The sequence below is a fragment of the Scyliorhinus torazame genome, chromosome 1, assembly GCF_047496885.1.
Source record: "Scyliorhinus torazame isolate Kashiwa2021f chromosome 1, sScyTor2.1, whole genome shotgun sequence".
In the NCBI taxonomy this organism is placed as follows: Eukaryota; Metazoa; Chordata; class Chondrichthyes; order Carcharhiniformes; family Scyliorhinidae; genus Scyliorhinus; species Scyliorhinus torazame.
Window position 1 is genome coordinate 40392411 of NC_092707.1, and position 14696 is coordinate 40407106.

At 44.9% G+C, this 14696-nt stretch overlaps 1 protein-coding gene and 1 long non-coding RNA gene across 3 annotated transcripts in view; one reads left to right on the forward strand and one right to left on the reverse strand.

The window, feature by feature from the left end:
- Positions 1-12566, reverse strand: part of LOC140399080 (uncharacterized) — a 49808-nt gene extending 37242 nt beyond the window's left edge. Inside the window, exon 1 of the long non-coding RNA XR_011937626.1 lies at positions 12478-12566. This is a non-coding gene — a long non-coding RNA (uncharacterized lncRNA). The remainder of the gene's footprint in view (positions 1-12477) is intronic.
- The window catches only part of LOC140398925 (uncharacterized), a 373657-nt gene that overhangs the window by 238954 nt on the left and 120007 nt on the right, over positions 1-14696 (forward strand). The window lies entirely within an intron of this gene.

Genomic DNA, 14696 nt, shown 5'->3' on the forward strand with positions numbered 1-14696 from the left:
AAATCCCTTGGCTGAATACTAATAGCAGAAAAAGCAATGGTACCAAACTGTTGCAAGGCATCAACAAATCAAGGAAGACACATTTAAAAAAACACAGGGCACAATGTTCCCAAAAGTTAATTTGTGGCGGGTTTTTCAGGGAGTTTCCCACCAGCTCTGCTGGCAAGTTCCCCACTGTTATTCAATGACACAGTCACTTTTTTAGGCCCTGGGGAGGTTCTCCGGTTTAGCCCACACTTAGAATTTTTTTTTAGCACTGGGGAGCTGAACGCTGAGATCGGTCCGCCATTTTGGAAGGGTGCACAGAGCTGTAAGTGAGCATGTACACCCCTACCCATGGGCAATGTCACCCCCTGCACACATGGACACTAACCCCCCCACTTCCCCCCACCCCCAAGTGAGGACACCCTGCTCTGGGGTCCTTGGGGGTCCCCCTCTTCAAGTCAACCCAAGCCCCCTTACAGAACTCCCTCCCTTCTAGGACAGCCACCCATCACCTCCCCCCAAACTCCCAGAGGCCCCTATTTACCTGCCTGCCTGCGCTCCCCACCCTTCAAACCCCCCCATCCCCACCCTCGTATCATGGGTATGACCCCCCTCGGCCCCTGATCCTTGGCAGTGCCATCCTGGTACTTGGGGACCCTTGCACTACCACTCTGGCACCCAGACAGTGCTGGCTTGGCAGTGCCATCCGGGCACCTTGGCATTGCCAGTGTGGCAGTGTCATGATGGCAGATGGGGAGTGCTAAGGTACCTACTTTCCAGTGGGAGGGCCAGCGGGCCTACCCTTACCACCCTGTGGCCTCTGGTCTGGGAGAACCCCGGATGCCATTCCACCTGGTCCACATTTGTGCGGACCAGCACTGATGGGCTGCAGCCTCCCGGGGAGGCTGGAGAATCGACGGAGACCAGTGGATCCCGGGCAGGTAGGTCGTAAGTAGGTTTATGACCTATTTCTTGGAGTGGCGTTTGATCACGCCCATTTGGGGCAGAGTTATGACTTCGACATCTTGCGGGATTTTGGTGAATCCCGCAAGGCAATGAGACTGTCGGGAGGCTCGCTGGAGACCTCACCCAGGATTTTTCAGCCACATTGTGCTCTCGATTGAGCACGACGCGGACGGGAAATTGCGGCCACAGATTCTTTCTGGGTGCCTGTTTCCAACCAGAGGGTGAAATGCATGACCCTGAGAATTCTGTTTCTATTTCTTAATTATAGAATTTACAGTGCAGAAGGAGGCCATTTGGCCCATCGAGTCTTCACCGGCCCTTGGAAAGAGCACCCTATTTAAGCCCACACCTCCACCCTATCCTCGTAACCCTGTAACCCCACTGAACCTTTTTGGACACCAAGGGCAATTTAGCATGACCAATCCACCTAACCTGCACATCTTTGGACTGTGGGAGGAAACCGGAGCACCCGGTTAATAAAACTGTTCTTTCTCCACTTCCACAGAGAAGCTATCTTGACACCTAGGAGTTGTCAAGTGGCTGAATGCACTGGTGGTGGTGTTTGTAAAATTAACACTTGAATGAGCTCCTTTTGCCAGAGGCCACATTAGCAGGTGAAACTAAACTAAAGGCATAAGAAAGGTTGCAGAGGATATTTACCAGGATGTGCCCAGGAATGAGGGGCTTCATTCATGAGGATGGGATGGAAAAATTGGGACCAATCTCAATGGAACAAGCAAGGTGATCAAAGAGATTCCCAGATATTGAGGGATTTTGATAAGAGTAAATGGGAGGAACCTATTCCCACTGGGTGATTAGATCAATAACCAGAGGTCATAGATTTAAAATCATTGGCAAAAGATCCAGAGAGGAGATGATGAAAAATGTTTTCACACCAGAATGTTGTTATGATCTGGTGGAAGCTGATTCCAGAAATAATTTTGAAAGGAAGTTGAGCGAGTACATGAAGATGAGGAATTTGCATGGTTCTGGACAAAAGGAAGTGTCTGGCTCGAAACACGATGACTCTTTCAAAGGCACAATGGGCTAAATGGCACCTTTCAGTGTTGTATGAAATCATATCCAAATATGTTGAATTACTTTCTAAAAATGTATTTTTATGGGCATGGTTGGGTAAAAAATGTTTTAAAATTTATTCATTGGATGTTGGCATCGCTGGCTGGGCCAGCATTTACTGCCCATCCCTGAGGGCATTTAAGAGTCAACCACATTGTTGTGAATCTGGAGACACATGTAGGCCAGACCAGGTAAGGACGACAGATTGTCTTCCGTAAAGGACATTAGTGAACCAGGTGGGTTTTTACGACAATAGTTTCATCATTAGACTTTTAATTAGAAATTTTTATTGAATTCGAATTCCACCATCTGCCATGGTGGGATTTGAACCTGGGTCCCCAGAGCATGACTCTGGGTCTCTGGATTATTAGTCCAGTGACAATACCATTATGCCACTGCCTCCCCACTACTCACTTCTCATTTGTATTTTAATCTCTTTTCTTCACTGGCAGACACAAGCCCCCTCACAGATTTATTGCCACTAAATACTACAGGTCACCATTTGACATACCTTTATCAACCATTGTCTAGAAGTGCAACGCGCTATCCATTGCACCACAGAGCCACTTCCATTTGACATACCTCGGTCCCATTGTCTTGTTTGTTGCCACTTACTTGTAAAAAGTTTGAGCAAGAAATAATGGTACGTTTGCACTTCCAAGTTTAGTGTTGATCAGCATTGAACTGACACCAATCCTAATAACATCCATTGTGTCAAGGCCCAAACTTGTGCAGGGAGGTTTGTTCTAATGACATAATTAGGCCTCATTTACATGTTATCTATAGATTGCATCAAGGTTACAGTTGAATGAATGGATCGTAAGCTAAGAGAGACGTGAACCCATAACTGTCCCCACTCCTTGTGCTGAGAATTAGTACAATGACATTCATCACCACTGGCTATCACCTCATATTACTTTCCTCTTCTCAGCCCTCTATAGTGTTAAATGTAAGCCGGAGGCTTTTAACCATTGACGCCCAGCAAAAAGCATCTCAAGGCAGATGAAACTTCAACTACATGTTGCTCCATTTCCTGCAGATTTCTCAATGTGTTCTCCAGACGCATCCTGCTGATAAATAATTTCTTGGTTTATACAATAATAAAAAATGAACATTAAATAGGTTTGGAACATGGGGTGCATTTTTGTGTTCAGCCCTAAAGTGGTCTCTGTCTTCCTTCCATGCAGGAATGGTGGGCTAGTATGTGAAAAGTCAGTCATGTCCAGAAGTATCCTTAAGTTCATCCAAATATTGATCTATTAAGCTCTCCCCGCTTATTAAGTGTCGACACGCCTCACTCACACCCAGTGTCCCAGTTATCCCGTATTTATGTGTTCAACTGTTTCCCTTAACAATGTAATTGACATTGACAAACCTTACAGTAACTGATAAGATATTGACACTCCTTAACAAATTTACCTATGCACAGGTTACACATGGCGGCCTCATATTTTCTCAATGAAGAGATCATTGACCTCAAATCAAACATGTCCACTACTTTATTTAGAGATACATTGGGAGCAAGCTGGCCAATGGCTTTCTCACAAGCAAATTAAACCGAGGAGAAGAGAGAAACAAAGAGGATGCTTAGTTCAGGGATATTTTGGAAGGGAGATTGGGAGCAAATAAGTATCCCACTCTGTAGCTAAACACCAGACAGGCAGTCCAGAATTTCCTCCAATAAATATATGTTTCTTCATTTTAACATTGTGTATGGTGTCATTTTGGGCCCTTCTCTACCTCCGCCATCTTAGTTCCAACTGAATGGTACGCCAAGACGGACACATTTTTCCATTGAAGAGAAGTTTGAATTCCTTTTTACAAGTCTCTGAGATAATTGGAGATGTTGACAGGTTTAAACACAAATATTCCTATTCTTGGCATAGCCTTGCTCTGTTTTATTTGCAGTTAAATGGGTCTTTATAACGTACAGGCGGAGCATTTATTTCTATTCAGTAGTTAACTACATCAGGTAATCATTTGTTCCAGTACTCAGCAACTGCCCTGATTGGGTAAGAATAGATCAAAACTAAAACCTATTGTCCTTCATTTGGAATAGAGAGTATCTGCAGAATATTTTGACACTGAATGCTTTAGTATTTTTGAATGAAGTACCTATAACGTTTCAAACTCTAGAAGTCTTCTCTACTAAGATGGGATCAGTAAGATCAAGCATGGATTATATCAGCTACTTTGTGATTCAAATGCATTATTAATTCAAATAAACATGTTTTGTCTTTGTGTATTCAGCATCTTCTTCCTTTTTAACTTCATTCTCTACTTTTCTGTCCTAACCATAGTTACGCACAGAAAGAGGACATTCACACCCATTGCACTTGCGGCATCCAAAATTAAAAAAACTAGCCACCCATTTTAATCCCACCTTGCAGGTTGCAGCACTTCCAAATGCAGACGCATGCACTTTTTCAGTGAGTTGATGGTTACTGTCTCCACTTCCAAACATGTCCTGCATGTATTTTTTTTTTAAAATATGTTTTATTGAAATTTTTTTCCCAAACAACAATTTTTCCCCTCTTACAAAGCAAACAATACAGAAATTTTTAACAATACACAAGTAACAAAACCCCTTTATCTTTGACCTAAACTAAACTAACCCCCCCTCCCGCCCCCCCCCCCCCTCCCCCTGGGTTGCTGCTGCTGGTCATCTGTCTTCCCTCTAACATTCCCCTAGGTAGTCGAGAAATGGCTGCCACCGCCTGGTGAACCCTTGAGCCGATCCTCTCAGGGCAAACTTTATCTGCTCCAGTTTAATGAACCCCGCCATATCATTTACCCAGGCCTCCAGTCCGGGGGGTTTTGCCTCCTTCCACATGAGTAGGATCCTGCGCCGGGCTACGAGGGACGCAAAGGCCACAACGTCGGCCTCTTTCGCCTCCTGCACTCCCGGCTCTTCCGCAACTCCAAATAGAGCTAACCCCCAGCCTGGTTTGACCCGGGCCTTCACCACCTGCGAAATCACTCCCGTCACTCCCTTCCAATACCCTTCCAGTGCCGGGCACGCCCAAAACATATGTGCGTGGTTTGCCGGGCTCCCGCCACACCTCCCACATTTGTCCTCCACTCCAAAGAACCTGCTCAATCTTGCTCCCGTTATGTGTGCTCTATGTAGCACCTTAAATTGAATCAGGCTAAGCCTGGCGCATGAGGAAGAGGAATTTACCCTGCTTAGGGCATCAGCCCACATACCCTCCTCTATCTCCTCCCCTAGTTCTTCTTCCCACTTTCCTTTTAGTTCGCCCACCGACTCCTCCCCCTCTTCCCTCATCTCTCGATAAATCTCTGACACCTTGCCCTCTCCGACCCACACCCCTGAAAGCACCCTGTCCTGTATCCCCTGTGTCGGGAGCAACGGAAATTCCCTCACCTGTTGTCTAGTAAACGCCCTCACCTGCATATATCTCAAGAAATTTCCCCGGGGCAACTTATACTTTTCCTCCAATGCTCCCAAGCTCGCAAAAGTCCCATCTATAAATAAATCTTCCACCCTCTTAATTCCCAACTGGTACCAGCTCTGAAATCCTCCATCCATTCTTCCTGGGGCGAACCTATGGTTGTTCCTGATAGGGGACCCCACCAGGCCTCCCCGCACCCCTCTCTGTCGCCTCCACTGTCCCCAAATATTCAGTGTTGCCGCCACCACCGGGTTCGTGGTAAACCTTTTAGGTGAGAACGGTAGCGGCGCCGTTACCAGCGCCTCTAAACTTGTCCCTTTACAAGATTTTCTCTCCAGTCTTTTCCACGCCGCTCCCTCACCCTCCATCATCCATCTACGTATCATTGCCACATTGGCGGCCCAATAGTAATCACCCAAGTTCGGTAGTGCCAATCCTCCTCTGTCCCTACTACGCTGAAGGAACCCCCTCCTTACTCTCGGGACTTTCCCTGCCCACACGAAGCTCGTGATGCTCCTGTCTATTTTATTAAAAAAGGTCTTGGTGATTAATATAGGGAGACATTGAAATACAAATAAGAACCTCGGGAGGACCATCATCTTAATTGCTTGCACCCTGCCCGCCAGCGATAGAGGCTGCATGTCCCACCTCTTGAAGTCCTCCTCCATTTGTTCTACCAGCCGTGTCAGATTAAGTCTGTGCAAGGTTCCCCAGCTCCTAGCGATCTGAATCCCCAGGTATCGGAAGTTTCTTTCCACTTTCCTTAACGGCAAGCCTTCTATCTCTCTACTCTGGTCCCCTGGATGTATCACAAATAATTCACTCTTCCCCATGTTTAGCCTATACCCCGAGAATTCCCCGAACCCCCTCAAAATTCGCATAACCTCTATCACCCCCCCCCGCTGGGTCCGACACGTATAACAATAGGTCATCTGCGTATAACGAGACTCTGTGTTCTTCTCCCCCTCTAATCACCCCTCTCCATTTCCTGGAGTCTCTCAACGCCATGGCCAGAGGTTCAATTGCCAACGCGAACAACAATGGAGACAGCGGGCATCCCTGTCTTGTTCCCCTATATAGTCGGAAATACTCTGATCTATGTCGAGTCCTGCATGTATTATGCAGGAAAGCAGTGGAAGAATTTGTCTGTCTAGGCATACTATTCAGTTGGAACTAAGATTGGATTTGTTTGTCACGTGTACCGAAGTACAGTGGAAAGTATTGTTCTGCGTACTGTTCAGACAGATCATTTCATACATGAAAATAAATTACATAGGGCAAACATAAAATACACAATGTAAATACATAGACACAGGCATCGGGTAAAGCATACAGGAGCGTAGAACTACTGTTGCTAACTTTTGGTTGGTTCAATTGGCTCTGTTTTATAACTTTTGCTCTTGAGTCGCCAGGTATCTTTATGATGCCGCCACGAGGTTCAAGTAATGATCAATAACTCAATACACCAATTAGTAAGATTCAAATCAAAGCACATTTATTATACACAGTAATCGCTACTCATTCATAAATTCTACTTCTAAGCTACTTCTACAACTAACAGGCCTATACTTAGCTTCAGATTGGCCCACCAAGTCAGGGGAACAAATGGCCTTTCGTTCGGGTTCTGAGTCTGCGGGATTTGAAGTTGGTACGGACTGGTAGCTAGGAACGCCTATCTCGTAGCGAGCGTTGACTTAAGACTTACTGGCTGTCGGCGGCAGCTGCACCGGTCACTGTCAAGGGTTGGTTCGCGTTGCTGAGTGACCCGGTCAAGAAGAACGATTTGAACTTGGGGGCTTAACTTTATAGTCCCCAGGGGCTTCCCGCCTTTCGGGGCGGACCCTGTATCCGGTTCCAAGTGATTGGACTTTGTTCCAACCGCTTGGTTCGATTTCTCCAATACTGGAGCAGTTCCCTGATCGATGGGCGGTCTTGAGGTGTCCGTTAACCTCTTTTGTGTTGGCTCCTGCTGGCGCCGAGGAGTCTGGCTTGGCTTTATTTGTCCCAAATGTTTTGATTGTACCTGGGGATCGCTCATTAGTATGTAGATGGCTGCTACATTATTATGCCCGTACCAGCCTCCCCGAACATGCGCCGGAATGTGGCGACTAGGGACTTTTCACAGTAACTTCATTTGAAGCCTACTTGTGACAATAAGTGATTTTCATTTCATGCAGATGGCTGCTTGTATTGATGCTGTCTGGGCTTTTGCAGAGTTTAATACACAGTAAACTTGCACCTGCTAGTTTCTGCCTGTGTTGGCTGAATTCCCTGCAGCCTTTGCTGTTCTCCATTTTCCATCGGGAGTTGGCCAACCCAGGTGGCTACACTACTCAGTAGAGAAGATGTGTGACGAGATCAGATCAGTCCATAAGAGGGTTGTTTAGGAGTCTGGTAACAGCGGGGAAGAAGCTGTTTTTGAATCTGTTAGTGCGTGGACTCAGACTTTTGTACCTCCTGCCTGATGGAAGAAGCTAGAAGAGTGAATAAGCCAGATGGGAGGGGTCTTTGATTATGCTGCCTGCTTTCCCAAGACAGTGGGAGGTGTGGACAGAGTCAATGGATGGGAAGCGGGTTCATGTGATGGATTGGGCGATGTCCGTGACTCTCTGTAGTTTCTTGCGGTCTTGGGCCGAGCAGTTGCCATACCAGGCAATATGCAGCCATATAGTATGCTTTCAGTGGTGCATCTGTAAAAGTTGGTAAGAGTCAATGTGGACATGCCAAATTTTGTTAGTTTCCTGAGAAAGTATAGCCGCTGTTGTGCTTTCTTGGTTGTAGCGTCGATGTGGGTGGACCAGGACAGATTGTTGGTGATGAAGGGAGAGGGGCCCAAAATGACACCATACACAATGTTGGAATGAAGAGACATAGATTAGTTGTGAGGAAATTCTGGACTGCCTGTCTGGTGTTTAGCTACAGAGTGGCATACTTATTTGCTCCCAATCTCCTTTCCAAAATATCCCTAAACTAAGCATCATCTGAAGACACGAAGAGCATCTGACACCCGACTGTGGGACCCTCAGCCACTGGCAGCTGCCTGGGCTGATGCTGCTCATGTATATTCCTCTCGCCATTTCCTCTTTGGAAAACCATGAAAGGTGCACCCCCCCCCCCCCCCCCAACATCGCCTTCCGTCACCACCAAACAAAGGTGGAATGCTTCATCCAAATCATTACAAATATTCTCCCTTCCTTAACGAAAATGTAAAAAATACTTGTGGTGTGTGGAGTGCGTGAGTCGCTCTCCTCTGTAGAGATCAAAATGCCAGCATACTAACTCTCCTAAGACAATCAGCTCCATTGTTCTTGTGATTGATTAGCAGAACCAGTGTTGAGACCTCCTCCGGGGGGAGGGGGGGGGGGTAATCAGGTGCCCAGTTCAACAACAGCTGGATCCTTTCCAATGAGATGAAATTGATGTTACAGGAGGACTGGGACTTTTGCCCATAGCCAAATGTGGGAAAAATGATTCTACAGCCTTTAGTACTGGCAGTGATCTTCAGGATACTGATTGTAAAATCAGTAGCATTTTTAAAATATTCAGATTACTAATAAAACAAGCAATCAATAATAATTTCAAACGGGAGTGAAAGGAACCTCAGGAGAAAAGAGCACAGTAATGATCATTGTAAACATCGAAGCCAGATCACTGAAGCATTGAGGCATGAACAGTAAAATCTGTAAACACTCATGCTTTGTCAACTTGTCCAATTTACTAAAAAATACATTTCAACAAAAAAATTTAAAGAACTTATCGAAGATTGTTTTGTGGAGGAAATGAAAATACAGTAGCCATGACAAAAGTGTTTTCAATGCAATGTGCTGAATTGTATTGAGCGTGTTCACATTCAAAACCTGTGATGAAATGGAACCAAACCCCTCTTTAGCTTTGTGTGTCTGAATGGAAAATACTTTCAGGCAGAGTAGCCACAGGGTATGTAACACTCAACTAACAGGAAGAGGAGTAGACTTCAATTACCCTGCTACTGTATTTTCATGATGTATATATTTTTACATCCTGGTCGTTTTCTTCAGACACTGTATTTAAAAGCGTAAATTAATTTCACACAACAATGAATCATGAGCTAGAAACAACTTGGAATTTGAATAATTCAAATTATGACGGAAGAACATCTGTCCAAACGTCTAAGCTGAAACAACAGGATAGTTAACCACTGCACCAAACTGTCTACCCATAAAGAAGAGCCCAACAGATCGCAGATGTTTTGTGCATATATTGAAATATAGACCAGGTGGGTAGTCACTGGGTATTCATTCAGAGTGGGATGTGCATTTCAATGTTACCCAGCACAGTTAACATGTGACCATATCATCCTCCTCCAGTGACACTCCACCATCATCCAGCTAGGTTGAACTGCACCTGCCTGATTCCATTCTTATTTCTCCAGCATAGCCAGAGAATCACCATCGCTTCCTGCTCCCGCACCAAGGCATCTGGTGTCCCCCAAGGATCTGTCCTTGGCCCCTTCCTATTTCTTATCTGCATGATGTCCCGTGGCCATTATTCAAAAATGCAGCACAGTTTCTATATGTACACTGATGGCACGCAGCTCTACTTCACCACCAGCTCTCTCGACCCTTCCACTGTCTTTTTAAATTTTCAGACTGCTTATCTGGCACCCAGTGTTGGTTCAGCAGAAGTGATCTCCAGTTAAATATTGGGAAGACCAAAGCCAGAGACAAACTGTTCCCCAGCTATTGCCTCCATCCCTCTCCTTGGTAACTGCCTGAGGCTTAATCAGACTGTTCACAACGTAGATTCAATCAATATTTGGTCCCACGGTGAGCTTAGAACATAGAACAGTACAGCACACTGCAGGCCCTTCAGCCCATGATGTTGTGCCGACCATTTATCCTCATCTAAGATCAACCTAACCTACACCCCTTCAATTTACTGCTGTACATGTGCCTGTCTAAGAGTCGTTTAAATGTCCCTAATGACTCTGACTCCACCACCTCCGCTGACAGTGCATTCCACACACCCACCACGCTCTGTGTAAAGAACCTATCTCTGACATCTCCTTTATACCTTCCTCCAATTACCTTAAAATTATGTCCCCTCGTGTCAGCCATTTCCACTCTGGGGAAAAGTCTCTGGCTATCCACTCTATCCATTCCTCTCATCACCTTGTACACCTCTATTATCAAGTCACCTCTCTGCCTTCTTCGCTCCAATGAGAAAAGCCCTAGCTCCCTCAACCTTTCTTCATAAGACGTGCCCTCCAGTCCAGACAGCATCCTGGTAAATCTCCTCTGTACCTTCTCAAAAGCATCCACATCCTTCCTATAATGAGGCGACCAGAACTGGACACAATATTGCAAGTGTGGTCTAACTAGAGTTTTATAAGGCTGCCCTCACGGCTCTTGCTGCAGCTTTATAAAACTCTAGTTAGACCACACTTGGAACATTGTGTCCAGTTCTGGTTGCCTCACCTGAGCTTCTGACCATATATCTGCTCCATCATTAAGACCACCGATTTCCATAATATTAGGGGAGATGGTGGTATAATGGTATTGCAAGTGAGCTAGTAATCCAGAGGCCCAGACTAATGCTCTGGGGAAGTGAGTTCAAATCCCACTATGGGAGCTGGTGAAATTTAAGGACGGCACGGTAGCACAGTGGAGTCGCACGGTAGCACAGTGGGTAGACCTGTTGCTTCACAGCTCCAGGGTCCCAGGTTCGATTCCCGGCTTGGGTCACTGTCCGTGGAGTCTGCACTTTCTCCCCGTGTCTGCGTGGGTTTCCTCCGGGTGCTCCGGTTTCCTCCCACAGTCCAAAGACGTGTGGGTTGGGTGGATTGGCCATGATAAATTGCCCTTAGTGTCCAAAATTGCCCATAGGGTTGGGTGGCCTACTGGGTTATGGGGATAGGGTGGAGGTGTGGACCTTGGGTAGGGTGCTCTTTCCAAGAGCCGGTGCAGACTCGATGGGCCAAATGGCCTCCTTCTGCACTGTAAATTCTATGATAATCTATGATTATCCCGCTCCTACATTATCTTAGCTCATCTGTGACTGAAACATTCATCTATGCCTTTGTTAGCTTTCACCTTGACTACCCAAAGGACCACTGGCCTGCCTTCCATAACATTCAGCTTATGCAAAGCCCTGCTGCCTGCCATATCCTATCTCACATTGAGTCTCATTCGCCCATCACCCCTGTGCTCACTGGCCTATATTAACTCCTGGTTAAGCAATACTTCAATGTTAAAATTCACATTCTTGTTTTCAAACCCCTCCAAGGCCTCATCCCTTCCTTTTTCTGTAGTCTCCTGCAGCCCACAGGATAATTGCACTCATCTACTGCTGACCTCCAGAGCATCCTGGATTTTAATTAATCCTTCCCCGTGCCTTGAGCTGTCAAGATCTTATTCTCTGGAATTCCCTCCCTACCTCAGTTTTCTCCTTTAAGACACTCCTTAAAAATCTTTGACCAAACTTTTAGCCATTGGCCCTAATATCTCCTTATGTGGCTCAGGATTTGATTTATAAAGCTCCTGTGAAGTGCCTTGGGACGTTTTGTTACAGTAAGGGCACTATATAAGCAAAAATAGTTTTTGTTAACGTTACAGCAGATTTGCTCTGACTTTTTCTCACCAGCATACCCATAGCTACAATTTTAAGAATGACATATTATAAATCACAATATTTAATTGTGCACCACAAAGAACTAAATGTGTGGGTTAATGTTCGTATGCAGATATGAGCCATTCTACAAAATCGCAACCACCTATTGATTCATAGTGTTGCACCTATCTTTGTCCTCTTCTAATCTGACAATTGATCAGTTTTGTTCCGACTTAAGGTTGGGAAATTATTGGAAAATAAACCACCATTGAAACAGTGTCAGCATTAACGTTTCTAGGTGAGGTCAGTATGGGTTATATCAGTGTTTTTCAAACTTTTTTGTCCAGAAACAATTTTTACCAACCGTCCATCCTTCGCAACACACGCCAGTCGGTCAACCTTCACGACCCATGCTGGCCGATCTTCACAGCCCATCGTTTTCGCTTACCTTTAATGTGACAGGTGAGCCTGCTTGGTCCTCACGACCTCACTTGCTTTGTCATTCAATGTTACATTTTGACAAGGACTTCAGATGATTGAAGTTCTCACTGCATCCGTTGAAAAAAAACAAGAGGTTTGTCCTCTAACTCGCCATGCATAGACTTCAAATGCCTTTGAACTTTTAAGGGTCTTAATCTTTCTTTTGCCAGTAATTTCCTGCATATAACACACATGAGCTTTGCATCCTGATTTGCATTGGCACCGCTTAATAAACCCATACTTCAAGAAATCATCTTTAAACTGCTTTGTTCCTGATTTCAGCTTCTTACTGAGTTGTTCATCAGAGACCCTGGAGCTCACACCAGTACTGCTGGCAGCTGCAAAGTGGGGGAATCTCTCTTTCGCCCAGAGTACGTGCTGTCAGTGTATGGGATTTGTGATGTGCTCTCTGCCGCCTCTTCTGGAGAAAAAGCTCCATCGATTCTTTAAAAGAATCTGCTCCTCGGTATGTGCACTGACATCAGAGGGCAGCAGTCTGCCTCCCTGGGCTCCAGGCCTGCGCACTGCCGAGGGGGCATGGATGCATACGACGGTCGGCATCCTGAAAGCCGGTCGCGGCCAGCATTTTTAAATGTGCCGTTGGGCACCTCTTCCTGCGATAGGGAACGCCGCGACTGATGGCCGCCCTGCCCTCCTGATACTCGCCTGCGACCCTGAGTTTGAAAATGACAGGGTTATATTTAGAGTATTTTTCTCTGGGCTCTTTAGAGTGAAATTCTTAAATCGTTGATTTGGGATGGTTTTTGTGCTGTGAGTTCTCAATTGTTAAGAATTAGATTGTGTCCCTGACTCCACTCAAAAGTTACTTCGCGTGAAAAGCTTGGGAGTTTGAACAGGAGATAGTCATTCCATTGGTCTGGGCAAGATTCTGCCCCAGGTCTTACAACAATGTACTCGCCAACTACACCATTCAGTTCCGCCCATAGAATTCTCCCTACCCTGTGTATTACTTTGAGACTTTCCCTTGCATACAGATAATTTGTGTGTACTTAAACAAACCAGCAAGGAACAAAATTAATTCATAGTGGGTTCAGAAGTTAAAGTAGAACCTTCCATCTACTTCAAGATGATAGGACTTCTAAATTAGTAAGAGAAGAGATCTGTTGAAATAACATTTTGTCTGAAAACAGAAGCAATAGATAGGAGTAAAGGTCAGACCAAGGTAAGGAACAAGGGTAATATAATCAGTCAGAGAGGAAATACAATCATAAAACAAGTATAAAAGGACTTAAAAATAATGTTAAATGAGCAACTATTAAATATGAATGAAAATGCCTTCATATAAAGGTCCATGGCATCCTAAATATAATTAGGGACCTAAAGACAATCTGTAGCAAGGACCCAGATATAGTAGGAATCACTGAGACATGGCTACATAAAGAGTCTGACTGACTTAACCATCATCGCAAAGGATAGGAAGGGAAGATGGTTAAGATGGGTAGCTGTACTCATCAGAGCAAACATTTTTGAAAGTAAATTTAAAGTACCCAATTCATTTTTTTTCCAATTAAGGGGCAATTTAGTGTGGCCAATCCACCTACCCCTGCACATCTTTGGGTTGTGGGGGCGAAACCTATGCAAACACATAATCAGAGAAAACATAATAGCTGTAGAAAAGGACTATAACTAACAAGATGAGAGACAGAATCCATATAGATTGTGATAAAAGCTGTGGGGTTGATCACATCAATAGAGGTATACCATGACTACCCAATGGTGTAAAGGAGGTGGAAGAAGAAATATGTAAGCAAATAAGTTAAATGAGTAAGGAACATACCTCCATATAAACTGGCAGGAAGAGGTAGTACAGGAATACAGGGAATGGAGTTTTTACAATGTGTGCTGGACCCCTTACTCTATGTTAAAAGCCCAACAAACAAGGAGCACAGTTGGATCTAGAAATAGGGAATGAATCAGAACAGGCGAAGAGATTAAATTGATTTGAAGGGGATGGATCGAGTGGAAAATGTTACTGTCAAATGAAAAAAAGGAAGGGCAGTAGAGAACATTTAAAATAGTGGCTCAATAGAATTGAGGAGAAATTAATCTCATTAAATAGCAAGAACAACATAGCCAGTAATGATCCACTATGGATGAATAAGGAAATAAGAGCAATATTGAAACTAAAAACAAAAGGTATACAGTAAATACATAGTCTATAAAAGA